This window comes from Danio aesculapii, chromosome 4, assembly GCF_903798145.1.
Source record: "Danio aesculapii chromosome 4, fDanAes4.1, whole genome shotgun sequence".
Classification (NCBI taxonomy): Eukaryota; Metazoa; Chordata; class Actinopteri; order Cypriniformes; family Danionidae; genus Danio; species Danio aesculapii.
The window spans coordinates 15,404,269-15,419,358 of NC_079438.1; the positions used below are offsets into that span (position 1 = coordinate 15,404,269).

Sequence of the window (15,090 nt, forward strand, 5' to 3'; positions counted from 1 at the left end):
TAGGTGCTCTCCTAATGGAGGCTGGACTATGGCATATACGTATGTTTTTGCAGCTATTTTCGCTAAATATTACATACAATTTTGCCAAAAACATCCTTTAAGACGCTGAGAGGTGCAAGTAGGAAACCTTAGACAGAAGCAGTTGCCTCTCTCAAAACAGTGAAACCATGAGGATGGGATTGAAACCAGAACTTGCAGAGTACAACATACTAACCTAAGCACTCGGCCACCTCGTCACGTGTAAGCACAGCATTGTGCTAGAGAAAGGATTAACTTTTGGGACTCGAATGGATGTTCTTAAAAACGGCAGCATAGCTGACCTTGGATTTCTGTCAAAATATGGTTTCAGTGCCCTTGCATTCTTCATTACCTTACCCCAGTCCCTGTACAGCCCAATAAATACATCCCAATCTCAACCCTTTTCTCTGCCGTTCAGCGTTGTGACTCCGCCCCCTTTACCAGATTACCCACAATTCTCTTCTCCCAGATTCACGTAAGTAGTGTATACTTTTCTTTAAGTAAAAATGAAACAATGTATAGGTAATTATTTTTGGACAAATCAATAACCTGTTCTGCTGACACCGCATATGCACTCATTGGTGCCAGAGGGCTGATTGCTGGCAGTTTAAAGTTTGATGCCACCTTGTCATTGCATATCCAGATTGGTACACAGAACAGTTCGTAGCTGTTATAGTTATTCGTTTGCAGAGGCAATATCATAAACGATGAGGTCTATCTGAGGCTTGATCATTGCTGGTTGAAAACTTTACCCAATACCTCGCTGAGATGACTTGAAATACAGTCAGCTCTGGCAGTTTTTGTCAGCCTCTTAGTAGGCTTAATGTTCTGTTGAAAAGGAAAGCTGTGTTTCTGTCTCTTTAACATGTTGCAACTTTTGTTGAGCTCCTAAACATGCAGCAGGCTGGATTAACCAGGGTTAAGAGGGTGCGAGTAAAACACCTTCCACGGAAGCACCGGGCTCTCTCAAACACCAGAAAAAATGAGCGACGAGGATGGGATTCAAACCCACACATGCAGTGCACAAGGGACTAGAAGTGCATCACCTTAACTACTCGGCCACCTCATCATGTGTGCATCTACTTCTTTGATGGAGGCTGGACTGCGGCACATATTTGTATATGTATGTTTCTGCAATTATGTTCGGTAAGATGACTTTCCATTTTGCCATAACATGCTTCGAAGCTTGAAGATGGTGTGAGTAAGATAACTTCCCCAGAAGCACCGGGCTCTCTTAAATGAACGATGAGGATGGGATTTAAACCCATGCATCCAGAGAACAATAGATTAGCAGTCCATCACCTCAACCACCTTGTCATGCATTTAGGTACTTTCCAGATGGGGGCTGGACTATGGTATGTATTTGCAGCTATTTTCGGTACAGACGACATTACATTTTGCAGGAACATCCTTCAAAACGCTAAGAGGGTGCGAGTAAAACACCTTCCACAGAACCACCAGGCTCTCTCAAATACCAGAGTATGTGAGCAACGGGGATGGGATTGAAACGCACACGTGCAGAGGACACCCGTTTAGCAGTCCATCGCCTTAACCACTCGGCCACCTTGTCACATATGTTCTCACTTTTCTGATGGAGGCTGGACTGTGGCACATATGTGTATATAGAGACAAGATGGACTCCGGTAAGACTAGAGGCGGAGGATTATGCATTTATATCAACAAAGCTTGGTGCACAAACTCTGTCGTCGTTGGGAGACATTGCTCTGTTAACCTGGAATTTCTAATGGGTAAATGTAGACCGTTTTATCTGCCACGGGAGTTCGCCTCCACCATAATAACTGCTGCTTATAAACCTCCCGACGCTGATGCCAAGCTCGCTATGAATGAACTTCATGCAGCCATCAGCAAACAACAGACTGCTCACCTGGAGGCTGCTTTTATTGTTGCGGGGGATATTAATCACTCAAACTTAAACACAGTGCTCCCCAAATTCCATCAAAATATTTTCTGCCACACAAGGGGAAACAAAACTTTAGACCAAGTTTACACAAACATGTGTAACACCTTCCACAGAGGCACCGGGCTCTCTCAAACACCAGAGCAAATGAGTGACAAGGATGGGATTCAAACCCACACATGCAGTGCACAACGGATTAGAAGTGCATCACCTCAACTACTCGGCCACCTCATCACAAATGCGCCTACTTCTTTGATGGAGGCTGGACTGCGTCACATATTTGTATATGGATGTTTCTGCAATTATGTTCGGTAAGATGACTTTCAATTTTGCCATAACATGTTTCGAAACACGAAGATGGTGTGAGTAAGATAAGTTCCCGGAAGCACCGGGCTCTCTTAAACGAACAACAAGGATGGAATTCGAACCCACGCATCCAGAGAACAATGGAGTAGCAGTCCATCGCCTTAACCACTCGGCCACCTCGTCATGCATTTGGCCACTTTCCAGATGGGGGATGGACTATGGCACATAAGTATGTATTTGCAGCTATTTTCTGTACAGACTACATTACATTTTGCAGGAACATCCTTCAAATCTATTGCGCTCAGAGCTGCTTTCATGCCTGAGCAGTTCGAACATATCTTTGTCGCTAGAGCTCAAAGTTCACCATAGAGGTGAAAAGGAAGTTCCCTGACCGGGAATCAAAACCGGGCCGCGGCGGTGAGAGCGCCGAACCCTAACCACTAGACCACCAGGGAAAGCTGGTAGAATTTTGCCCTCAAGCCTAACTGTGGGCCTCCACGCAAGTATGCTGCAGCTGCTCTGTTAAAAATAAATCTAATGCTTGTAGCCTCCTCCTGGCGAGGAGAAAGTCTCAGACCCTGGATCACAGTTCTTCTAGGGAGGGACTGTCACATGCTCTGTGAGAGCATACTATAGACACCACAACTTACCATAATAACAAAGCACAGCATGTGTTGAATGAACTCCGTGTTGACAGAGCCGTGTCCTTATTACAAGCAACAAGCTAATGATGACAAACTAAGCAGACAGCAACCTTAAGAGGGTGGGCTTGTGGAAAGCTCTCGTAAGCCTTCGGTAGACCACCAGGGAAGGCTGGCAGAATTTTGCCCTCAAGCCTAACTGTGGGCCTCCACGCAAGTATGCTGCAGCTGCTCTGTTAAAAATAAATCTAATGCTTGTAACCTCCTCCTGGCGAGGAGAAAGTCTCAGACCCTGGATCACAGTTCTTCTAGGGAGGGACTGTCACATGCTCTGTGAGAGCATACTATAGACACCACAACTTACCATAATAACAAAGCACAGCATGTGTTGAATGAACTCCGTGTTGACAGTGCCGTGTCCTTATTACAAGCAACAAGCTAACGATGACAAGCTAAGCTGAGAGGGCCAGTGGCGCAATGGATAACGCGTCTGACTACGGATCAGAAGATTCTAGGTTCGACTCCTGGCTGGCTCGCTTTGGTGTTTTTGCTTTGCTGTCAGTCAGTGCACTGTGGTCGCCTTTTCCCCCGCTGGAGCTGTTCAGTTCCACTCTGGAGTGAATCGAGTTTCTGGGGCCGCCAGCACAGAGCCCGTGGGGTGCTCCCCTGGTTTCAAAGGCTGTCCCAACTGCTGATTTTTCTTAACGTCTACTACAGCTACACCAACCGTAAACCCAGCCAACTTTTTGCAAAAGTCCCTACCACTTTGAAGTCACCCAGCCAACTTGCAGCGTAATCTCTTCCTCTTGTAAGTCTCTAAGCTGCAGCAATACCTAAGTGCTCTGATAAAACATGCATAATATAAACTATGGCTTTTAACCTCCTCTTGGAGAGGAGAGAGTCTCCGACCCTGGATCTCAGGTCTTCTATGGAGGGACTGTCAGGAATCCTGTAAGAGCATCCCATCCACACAACCTCTTGCCATAAAAACAAAGCAGACTGTGTGGTGACGGAACTCCAGGTTGACAGAGCCTTGTCCTTGTTTCAAACAATGTTCTAACAAGGTGCTAAACAGAGTGCCAGTGGCACAAAGGATAACGCTTATGACTATGGATGAGAAGATTCTAGCTTACGGAAACCATGAGACTATATGAGATCAGAAAGAACTGAAGTTTGTGCAGACTGGCCCTCACAAGTGATATCTCCCATATGGTCTAGCGGTCAGGATTCCTGGTTTTCACCCAGCGGCCTGGCTTGGACTCCCGGTATAGGAGGGCTTGAGCGTTTTTGCTTCTGCCCTTTTTGGCCAGCCGTCGGACTGTAGCAACCTTAAGAGGGTCGGCTTGTGGAAAGCTCTCATAAGCCTTCGATAGCTCAGTTGGTAGAGCGGCGGACTGTAGGTGGGTTGTTGGCAATCCTTAGGTCGCTGGTTCGACTCCGGCTCGAAGGAGATCTTTTGCGCTCAGAGATGCTTTCATACCTGTGCAGTTCGAAAATATCTTTGTCGCTAGAGCTCAAAGTTCACCATAGAGGTGAAAAGGAAGTTCCCTGACCGGGAATCGAACCCGGGCCGCGGCGGTGAGAGCGCCGAATCCTAACCACTAGACCACCAGGGAAGGCTGGCAGAATTTTGCCCTCAAGCCTAACTGTGGGCCTCCACGCAAGTATGCTGCAGCTGCTCTGTCAAAAATAAATCTAATGCTTGTAACCTCCTCCTGGCGAGGAGAAAGTCTCAGACCCTGGATCACAGTTCTTCTAGGGAGGGACTGTCACATGCTCTGTGAGAGCATCCTATAGACACCACAACTTGCTATAATAACAAAGCACAGCATGTGTTGAATGAACTCCGTGTTGACAGAGCCCTGTCCTTATTACAAGCAACAAGCTAACGTTGACAAACTAAGCAGTTAGCAACCTTAAGAGGGTGGGCTTGTGGAAAGCTCTCGTAAGCCTTCGGTAGACCACCAGGGAAGGCTGGCAGAATTTTGCCCTCAAGCCTAACTGTGGGCCTCCACGCAAGTATGCTGCAGCTTCTCTGTTAAAAATAAATCTAATGCTTGTAACCTCCTCCTGGCGAGGAGAAAGTCTAAGACCCTGGTTCACAGTTCTTCTAGGGAGGGACTGTCACATGCTCTGTGAGAGCATCCTATCGACACCACAACTTGCCATAATAACAAAGCACAGCATGTGTTGAATGAACTCCGTGTTGACAGAGCCTTGTCCTTATTACAAGCAACGAGCTAATGATGACAAACTAAGCAGACAGCAACCTTAAGAGGGTGGGCTTGTGGAAAGCTCTCGTAAGCCTTCGGTAGACCACCAGGGAAGGCTGGCAGAATTTTGCCCTCAAGCCTAACTGTGGGCCTCCACGCAAGTATGCTGCACCTGCTCTGTTAAAAATAAATCTAATGCTTGTAACCTCCTCCTGGCGAGGAGAAAGTCTCAGACCCTGGATCACAGTTCTTCTAGGGAGGGACTGTCACATGCTCTGTGAGAGCATACTATCGACACCACAACTTGCCATAATAACAAAGCACAGCATGTGTTGAATGAACTCCGTGTTGACAGAGCCGTGTCCTTATTACAAGCAACAAGCTAACGATGACAAGCTAAGCTGAGAGGGCCAGTGGCGCAATGGATAACGCGTCTGACTACGGATCAGAAGATTCTAGGTTCGACTCCTGGCTGGCTCGCTTTGGTGTTTTTGCTTTGCTGTCAGTCAGTGCACTGCGGTCGCCTTTCCCCCCGCTGGAGCTGTTCAATTCCACTCTGGAGTGAATCGAGTTTCTGGGGCCGCCAGCACAGAGCCCGTGGGGTGCTCCCCTGGTTTCAAAGGCTGTCCCAACTGCTGATTTTTCTTAACGTCTACTACAGCTACACCAATCGTAAACCCAGCCAACTTTTTGCAAAAGTCCCTACCACTTTGAAGTCACCCAGCCAACTTGCAGCGTAATCTCTTCCTCTTGTAAGTCTCTGAGCTGCAGCAATACCTAAGTGCTCTGATAAAACATGCATAAAATAAACTATGGCTTTTAACCTCCTCTTGGAGAGGAGAGAGTCTCCGACCCTGGATCTCAGGTCTTCTATGGAGGGACTGTCAGGAATCCTGTAAGAGCATCCCATCCACACAACCTCTTGCCATAAAAACAAAGCAGACTGTGTGGTGACGGAACTCCAGCTTGACAGAGCCTTGTCCTTGTTTCAAACAATGTTCTAACAAGGTGCTGAACAGAGAGCCAGTGGCACAAAGGATAACGCTTATGACTATGGATGAGAAGATTCTAGCTTACGGAAACCATGAGACTATATGAGATCAGAAAGAACTGAAGTTTGTGCAGACTGGCCCTCACAAGTGATATCTCCCATATGGTCTAGCGGTCAGGATTCCTGGTTTTCACCCAGCGGCCTGGCTTGGACTCCCGGTATAGGAAGGCTTGAGCGTTTTTGCTTCTGCCCTTTTTGGCCAGCAGTCGGACTGTAGCAACCTTAAGAGGGTCGGCTTGTGAAAAGCTCTCATAAGCCTTCGATAGCTCAGTTGGTAGAGCGGAGGACTGTAGGTGGGTTGTTGGCAATCCTTAGGTCGCTGGTTCGACTCCGGCTCGAAGGAGATCTTTTGCGCTCAGAGCTGCTTTCATACCTGTGCAGTTCGAAAATATTTTTGTCGCTAGAGCTCAAAGTTCACCATAGAGGTGAAAAGGAAGTTCCCTGACCGGGAATCGAACCCGGGCCGCGGCGGTGAGAGCGCCGAATCCTAACCACTAGACCACCAGGGAAGGCTGGCAGAATTTTGCCCTCAAGCCTAACTGTGGGCCTCCACGCAAGTATGCTGCAGCTGCTCTGTCAAAAATAAATCTAATGCTTGTAACCTCCTCCTGGCGAGGAGAAAGTCTCAGACCCTGGATCACAGTTCTTCTAGGGAGGGACTGTCACATGCTCTGTGAGAGCATACTATAGACACCACAACTTACCATAATAACAAAGCACAGCATGTGTTGAATGAACTCCGTGTTGACAGAGCCGTGTCCTTATTACAAGCAACAAGCTAACGATGACAAACTAAGCAGACAGCAACCTTAAGAGGGTGGGCTTGTGGAAAGCTCTCGTAAGCCTTCGGTGGACCACCAGGGAGGTTGGTTGTTGTTAATCCTTAGGTCGCTGGCTCGAAGGAGGTCTTTTGCGCTCAGAGCTGCTTTCATGCCTGTGCAGTTCGAACATATCTTTGTTGTTAGAGCTCAAAGTTCACCATAGAGGTGAAAAGGAAGGGACTGTCACATGCGCCGTGAGAGCATCCTATCGACACCACAACTTGCCATAATAACAAAGCCCAGTATTTAAACAACATTTACCGGTAGGAATGACGTCTTGGTTTACTCATTCTCTCTTTTTATTGCCGTATATACGGCTATTACACAATCATAATACACTGTGATAGCCTGGGTCGTTAGTTGCATTGTTTTGTTTTCTCACTACAATCGATCGGCTTAATCGAGCAGAGACCATCTCATTCAGGCGATCTCGGACCGATTGATTTGGCGCGGATTCGAGCGAGATTGCTGAATTCACATATGCCAAACGAATTGCGCTAACGGGGCAAACAAGACAGATTCCGAAACAAACGTCTATGTGTGAAAGCACCCTAAGATTGTATTTACACGCAATTGACAGACAGTCACAGCCAAACTTGTGTGACAAGGCAGCACTGGCCTGATTGGGCCAGTAACATTCTGTACACTGGCCCAAGCGTCTCGCACACTGACCCCGGGCCATTGGGCAGTCTGTCAAGTCCTGAATTATGTTTCCTTTGGTTTGTTCGGTTTGTTTTACTTCATAACAGGATCTGCTGCCTAATTGAAGGCATGTGATAGCGACACCCGGTGGTTATTCTAACTATTCTAACTATCAAAATGTAACTTGTTTTTGTGCCAATTTTGTTTTCTTTCCTTCGGTTTTTAGTTGAACAGAACATGTGTGAGCACCTCAGCTTTCTTGATAGCCTTTTATTCACCTGGTAGGTAACAAAGATGTTTTTCCCTCTAATTATAACTTGTGTTTGTGCATACAAATATGCATAAACATTCACAAAAGCATGTATAAGATACCCTGTGACAAAACCTTTTCCTTTTGACACAGTAAAGCTATCACATACTGGCCATTTTTGCTACTTTTGGCCTTTGTAGATAATTGTTTGTACATTAATCACAAATGGATGAGAAACACTGTAACTTCAAACTCATTTGTGTTAATTCCAGGTGCTGTGAAATGTTGTGTATAATCTGCAGAGGTAATCAGGTGTAAAGTGCCATATATCTGATCCAGTCCTCCAGCATATTTTTTTGCTTCAAATTAAAGTCTTTTACACTAAAAGCATTATGAAATTGGTCTTGTGTCGGTGATAATTGATTTATATTATCTGAAATATAACTAATTGTATTATATTTAAATGTTATACATTTAATTAGTGTGAATTATCAATTAATATGAAAATATACATTTAAATATGCATCTAAATTTGCTTCAATATATAAAGATTTTAGTGTGTATTGACCTGTTTGTGAAGCTAAATCTTTAACTTGCTAGATGGGACCTGTTTTTTTTTTTTTTTGCCAGCACCGCACAAAAAAGCTAAAATAGCATTCTATTCCCTTGAAGGCCAGAGAATAACAGTTACTATGGGTTTTCTAGGACCCTCAAGTCCACCTGCTTCCATTTGACCAAAACGCTATCTTTCTCCCAGGTGGTCACATCGCTTGTGGTGATGATTCCTATGGGCTAATCGACAGCACTCTGCTATATATTTAGTGCTTTGATTTCCCACTGCGGACGCGCCATTGAATAAAAGAAAACTGTGACTTGATAGGGCTTCTGAAGGATTGCAATGATTAGTACTGCACAGAACCGGCAAAGCTGACGTAAGGAAATTCGCTCTAAACCCTCCAGGTGCAACCAGCTTTGCAATAAAAGCCAGTGTGAAAGGCATGAAAACACAAGTGGAGAATGCGGGCATCGATCCCGCTACCTCTCACATGCTAAGCGAGCGCTCTACCATTTGAGCTAATTCCCCTTTTCACAAGCCAAATTGAACATTTTAGACGTGGTCAAAAAAGAAAAAATAAGATCACATCTGTTCTGTGGTGGCTTCTTTGCCCTGCCTGCCATTTAGTCGTCAAATTGCCTAGAATAGCGTGCTTTTCTTTTGAAGGCCCTACCTAGTCCTGCTCCAGTACATCCTGTTCCCTTGAAGGCCAAAGAATGACACTAACTCTGGGTTTTCCAGCACACTGGTAAGAAAACGGCCGGTTAGCTCAGTTGGTTAGAGCGTGGTGCTAATAACGCCAAGGTCGCGGGTTCGATACCCGTACTGGCCAAATTTTTACTCTCTTATGCCTCAGATGCACTTAAGGGCTCAGCTTGGTCTCACAGACATCCCTGCTGCAGGAAAGCTGTGTCATGGCAGCCGAAATAGCTCAGTTGAGAGAGCGTTAGACTGAAGATCTAAAGTTCCCTGGTTCGATCCCGGGTTTCGGCAAAGCAATGTTGTTGTTCTGTTTTGGGCACAGGGTCAGTTGAATGAAAGTCACCCAAAAAGCCTAGCCGCTTCACCCTTAAGTCCACCTGCTTCCATTTGACCAAAACGCTATCTTTCTCCCAGGTGGTCACATCGCTTCTGGTGATGATTCTTATGGCCTAATCGACAGCACTCTGCTATATATTTAGTGCTTTGATTTCCCACTGCGGACGCGCCATCGAATAAAAGAAAACTGTGACTTGATAGGGCTTCTGAAGGATTGCAATGATTAGTACTATACAGAACCGGCAAAGCTGACGTAAGGATATTCGCTCTAAACCCTCCAGGTGCAACCAGCTTTGCAATAAAAGCCAGTGTGAAAGGCATGAAAACAGAAGTGGATAATGCTGGCATCGATCCAGCTACCTCTCTCATGCATGCTAAGCGACCGTTCTACCATTTAAGCTAATTCCCCTTTTCACAGTCAAAATTGAACATTTTAGACGTGGTCGAAAAAGAAAAAATAATATCACATCTGTTCTGTGGTGGCTTCTTTGCCCTGCCTGCCATTTAGTCGTCAAATTGCCTAGAATGGCGTGCTTTTCTTTTGAAGGCCCTACCTAGTAATGCTTCAGTAAATGTGTGAGGACCCCTGCATGCCGAATGACGAGTTACTCAGAAATCAATGCACATTGGCCTTGCCTTGGATGGACCTTCCGCTACTTTCCTGCAAGGCCAGTTTTTTAATTCATCATCTTCATCTCGGGCAGCAGCTCTACACCATCTTGAGGTTCCATAATGTAATGGATAGCACTCTGCATCCAGCGATCTAAATTCAAATCTAGATGGGACCTGTTTTTTTTGCCAGCACAGCACAAAAAAGCTAAAATAGCATTCTATTCCCTTGAAGGCCAGAGAATAACAGTTACTATGGGTTTTCTAGGACCCTCAAGTCCAGCTGCTTCACCCTCAAGTCCACCTGCTTCCATTTGACCAAAACGCTATCTTTCTCCCAGGTGGTCACATCGCTTCTGGTGATGATTCCTATGGGCTAATCGACAGCACTCTGCTATATATTTAGTGCTTTGATTTCCCACTGCGGACGCGCCATTGAATAAAAGAAAACTGTGACTTGATAGGGCTTCTGAAGGATTGCAATGATTAGTACTACACAGAACCGGCAAAGCTGACGTAAGGAAATTCGCTCTAAACCCTCCAGGTGCAACCAGCTTTGCAATAAAAGCCACTGTGAAAGGCATGAAAACACAAGTGGAGAATGCGGGCATCGATCCCACTACCTCTCACTTGCGCCTGCAGCATCCCGTCTACAGAGCCAAAGTAAGCCCAAAGTAAGCCCACATAAGCCAATCACGTCTCACCTCGGTGGCTTACTTTTGACCAATCGCGTTTGTCTTTGTGCTGACGTCATTTCGACCAATCGCGTTTCACTTCAGTGGCTTACTTTTGACCAATCGCATTTCTTTTTGCTGTGACGTATTTTTGACCAATCGCGTTTTTCCTCGATGGCTTACTTTTGACCGATCACACGACACTTTTATTATAATCGTCATCTTTGAATCAGGTAAGCCAGATGTAACACTACTTTATTATTAGTTTATTATACTGTGTGTATTTCTGTTAAATGATAAGTTACAATCGACAGCAAGGTAACGTTATAGCAGATGTTTTCTACATAACTTGTAAAACGGTAATGTTTCCCATGATAAATACAGAGCAAAATGTCGCTAGTGATCAGAAAAGGTGGAATCATCGCCATTTGGTCAAATGATTAAACGAAATGTTCTGATATTTGTTTAGAATAATAATGCCCCCATTCGACCTAGCAATATTGGGCCCTATTATCGCGGTGTACACTCTAAAAAGTTAACGTTACTGTATTGAAATGTACAGTTACAGTTACTTATAATGTAATTGCATTAAATACAGAGTTAAAGTTTTTTCTTAAACATTTAATTTAGCAAATAATTCTATACTTTTAAAATAATTCTATTTTAAGTAAAACGACTGCACAAACTTTAAAAACATTTGAGTTTAACACTTGTTCATGACAATATATGATATATATTTAGTAATTAGATTGTATTGTATTTCATAAATCTATTGTAAAAATATTAAAAGCATATATTGTATTTTGTTTATTTTATTACTTGTGTTTTCAGATATATTACACAACAGAATAGTTATATTAAATAGCTGAAGTACAAACATTTTATTTATAAAATAGTCATAATGTAAAGACTTAAGAGTTTAATGTGTATTTTATAACTTAATGTTTTAATTTCTGTTGTTTCTCATTGATTTATATGAATTTTAAGTTGTACTACCATGCATATATTAGGCATATCTGTAGAAAATTCACCAGAAGTATATTTACTACTGCAATAATATGGATTATGTCTACATTGTTAAATTATTGTTTCACACTTAATGTAAATGCATCTTTCTAAATGCTCTAGGTAATGTTCTCTCTAATGTTTTTTTTTTCAGAAAAAATGTACGCATACCCGATTTTCCGCCGCCAATCAGCGACATCAAGCAGACTCCTCTTGGGGTCATCTGCAGAGGCAGAGCGCCTTGTAAGCAGGGAGTCTGGAAGGGCCAAACCCAAGAAAGAGGTGCTGGCAGAGGCCACTGCTTTTGTCAGCAGCAATGGTGGAGACCCCAGTGACCAGTTTTTAGTTCTGGCTCACTGCAAGATTCAGTTTGGCAAGTACCAGGGCCAAAGATTTAGATGGCTCCTAGAGCATGCTCTGGGGTATGCGGTGTACCTGGTGCTTAGCATTTCTGATGAGAAGCTGCAGACAACACCCTTGTCAGAAAACATACACCTGTTTCTTCAGTACACTTCCTTCATCAGGGAGATTGCAGAAGAAGTAGAGAAGTACCAGAGGAAACAGGAAATGCAAGCAGAAGCCAGGGCAAAAGGAGATACAGGGTGCTTGATGGTGGAGTTTGGTGACTTTAAGGGCCGGTCCATGAAAGATGTGTTTGAGGACCAGAACAAGGAGGCTCAAGCCCTCATCAGGTACCTGGTTAAGGCAGATGCCAGGCCAAAAACCAACATGGCACTTTTCAAGACGTATGTCCTGAAAAGACTGGCTTCTGCTGCTGCCTCTGCACCTCCACCTGCAGCATCCAGTGTCTCTGCACCTTCACCTGCAGCATCCAGTGTCCCTGCTCCTCCACCTGCAGCCATCCAAACAGGTGTACAGCAGACTGCCACTGTGAAATCGCTGTTGGCACGGGGCAAGCACTTGTCTCCTTCACAGCTGGCAAAAAAACTGATGTCACCTGTTAAACCCTGTAAGTAGGAGAGTGAATACTGAGCATGATACAGAATTATCCCAACAGCAGTTATATATGTGTTTATTTATTGTTATGTCAAACTCTCTGTTTCCAGATCCAAAACTGCAGTCCACTGTACCTCCTCCTACAGCAGAACCCCCAGCCAAACGTATGGCCCAAAGGCAGCTTTTTACTACTGGTAAGTAAGCACCATCGTATTGTACATTTGGCTGTGTGTATTTTTCACAGTAATATTTTTAAGATTTATGCTCCAGGCACTTCCAGATCCACTGCTGAAGATGATGAAGAACTGGTGTTTGCTGCATCACAATGTGAAGCACAGCTCTTTGCAGGTGTGGCACACGACACAAATGAAAATGTTATAAGAATATTTTGTGAAAACACACTAAGTATTTTTTTTTTTACAAAAAATAATGAATCAAATTTTTATCTACAGTACAGAGTTGTCACATCATGCCTCAAGCGGGATGCATTCTTTGAGTGCACTTCTTCAAAACCTTAAGGATGTTCAAAGGTTTCAATGTATTTATTTGCGTTTCCGAACTAATCATTATTAAACATTCATCCATTAAAACATTCAAAATTAAAACCCTCCCCTTCAAAGTTAAGGACATTAACTTCCAAAACCTCAGCCTTCTTTCAATCCCTCCTAACATTTCCTCCCACATGGTTACTTCTGCTTTCTTTTCATCCCTCCCAACTACAATGCCTAAAATTTTAATTTCATCCATTTCCTTGAACGTAAAATGTCCAGATAAAGCCTCAGTTCCTCCAAATCTCAAATATACTGTTTTATCTTCGTTTATTTTAGCTCCTGAACCCTTGCAAAAATGTTGCACCGTTTCCATTGCTTGCTTTACACTTGCCAGATCTTGTAGTATTAATGTAGTATCGTCAGCATATTGAAATGTTTTATTCACTCCCCCCTCTACCTCTATTCCTTTTATTCGTTCCTCATGCTTCACAGCTAATCCCAGTGGTTCTGCAACTAAGGCATATAAAAGCGCAGATAACGGGCAACCCTGTCTGATTGATCTTGTTATTTTAAAACAGTCCATTAAAAAACCATTGCATTTTATCCTGGTTATAGCTCCTCTATATAAAATCTGAACCCACTTTATAAAATTTTCCCCAAAACCAAAACTCTTTAGCACTCCAAATAAAAAGTCATGCTCGACTCTATCAAAAGCTTTCTCGAAGTCCAGACTAATTAAAAAACCATCTTTCTTCTTATCATTTATATATCTTATTGTGTCTTTAATACTCATAGTTGTGTCAGCAATGTCTCGTCCTTTTATACTATATGCTTGGTTTGTTTTGATTATGCTTGGCATTACTTCCTTTAGTCTGTTAGCTAAAACTTTAGCTAAAATCTTCAAATCAGTGTTGAGCATTGTTAAAGGTCTATAATTTTTTAAATCTACTTTATCCCCCTTTCCTTTGTATATCACCTTCATTAAGCCCATCCCCATTCTTTTATTTACCCCTCCATTCTCAAAAATCTCATCATATACTTCCTTTAAAATACTAGATAAAATATCTTTAAAAACAATATAAAATTCACTTCCCAACCCATCAATTCCTGGACTTTTCTTTTTGTTCAATCCACTAATTGCTCTTTTTATTTCTTCTTCTCTTACCTCCTTGTCACATTCTCTTTTTTCCTCTTCTTCTACTCTTGATTTGATTAGCTTTAGCAATTCCCTTTTTTCTTTTTCTTTTACTCCCTCTGTGCAAAACAATTTCTCATATGATTTTATTTCTTCCAAAATTTTCTTCCACTATGTTCCCATTTTTGCTCCTTATTTCTTTAATCATTTCTGCCTTCCCTCTTCTCTTCTCTAGATCAAAAAAAAATTTAGTGCACTTTTCCCCCTCCACTGTAAATTTGGCTTTGCTTCTTAATCTTGCACCTTCAAATTTCTCCTCCTCCATTTCTTTCAGTCTTCCTTCCAGTTCTTTTATCTTTTGTATATCTTTTCCATTCTCATTTTTCAATTCATTTTCTAGTTTTTCTTTCAGCTCCTTTTCCTTATATTTTTTACAATTTTGTAACTGTCTACAGTATTTTATTGTAAACTTTTTAACTAAATGTTCCACATTCTCCCACCACATTCTTTTGTCCTCATTATAAATTTCATTCCCTTTTTCCTTTTGAATAATTTCCTTTATACTTAAAACATAGTCTTCATTCTTTAAAACCGCTGTGTTTAAAACCCATACCCCTGGCCCTCTTTTCACATTACTCCAGTCTAGATTCATAAAAATTGGCTTATGGTCACTCAGACTTGTTTCTTCATATTTGATCTTGCTTATAAACCCTTCCACATTTCTTGTGCATAAAATAAAATCGATTCTTGTTTGACAAAAAAAAT

The 15,090-nt window shown here is 43.0% G+C and overlaps 9 non-coding genes across 9 annotated transcripts; 7 read left to right on the top strand and 2 right to left on the bottom strand.

Annotated features, from left to right (window-relative positions):
* The first annotated feature begins 696 nt into the window (after window positions 1-696).
* LOC130224276 (U4 spliceosomal RNA) lies at window positions 697-837 on the top strand. The gene has a single exon (XR_008837341.1). It is a non-coding gene; the product is annotated as a U4 spliceosomal RNA (small nuclear RNA).
* Window positions 838-3,346: 2,509 nt separating this feature from the next.
* trnar-acg (transfer RNA arginine (anticodon ACG)) lies at window positions 3,347-3,419 on the top strand. Its single transcript has one exon. It is a non-coding gene; the product is annotated as a tRNA-Arg (tRNA).
* Window positions 3,420-4,246: 827 nt separating this feature from the next.
* Window positions 4,247-4,333, top strand: trnay-gua (transfer RNA tyrosine (anticodon GUA)). Its single transcript is given in 2 exon segments — window positions 4,247-4,283; window positions 4,298-4,333. It is a non-coding gene; the product is annotated as a tRNA-Tyr (tRNA).
* A 94-nt stretch (window positions 4,334-4,427) lies between these two features.
* Window positions 4,428-4,499, bottom strand: trnae-cuc (transfer RNA glutamic acid (anticodon CUC)). The gene has a single exon. It is a non-coding gene; the product is annotated as a tRNA-Glu (tRNA).
* Window positions 4,500-5,503: 1,004 nt separating this feature from the next.
* On the top strand, window positions 5,504-5,576 carry trnar-acg (transfer RNA arginine (anticodon ACG)). The gene has a single exon. It is a non-coding gene; the product is annotated as a tRNA-Arg (tRNA).
* Window positions 5,577-6,403: 827 nt separating this feature from the next.
* trnay-gua (transfer RNA tyrosine (anticodon GUA)) lies at window positions 6,404-6,490 on the top strand. Its single transcript is given in 2 exon segments — window positions 6,404-6,440; window positions 6,455-6,490. It is a non-coding gene; the product is annotated as a tRNA-Tyr (tRNA).
* Window positions 6,491-6,584: 94 nt separating this feature from the next.
* Window positions 6,585-6,656, bottom strand: trnae-cuc (transfer RNA glutamic acid (anticodon CUC)). Its single transcript has one exon. It is a non-coding gene; the product is annotated as a tRNA-Glu (tRNA).
* A 2,518-nt stretch (window positions 6,657-9,174) lies between these two features.
* Window positions 9,175-9,248, top strand: trnai-aau (transfer RNA isoleucine (anticodon AAU)). The gene has a single exon. It is a non-coding gene; the product is annotated as a tRNA-Ile (tRNA).
* Window positions 9,249-9,336: 88 nt separating this feature from the next.
* trnaf-gaa (transfer RNA phenylalanine (anticodon GAA)) lies at window positions 9,337-9,409 on the top strand. Its single transcript has one exon. It is a non-coding gene; the product is annotated as a tRNA-Phe (tRNA).
* The last annotated feature ends 5,681 nt before the right edge of the window (window positions 9,410-15,090 follow it).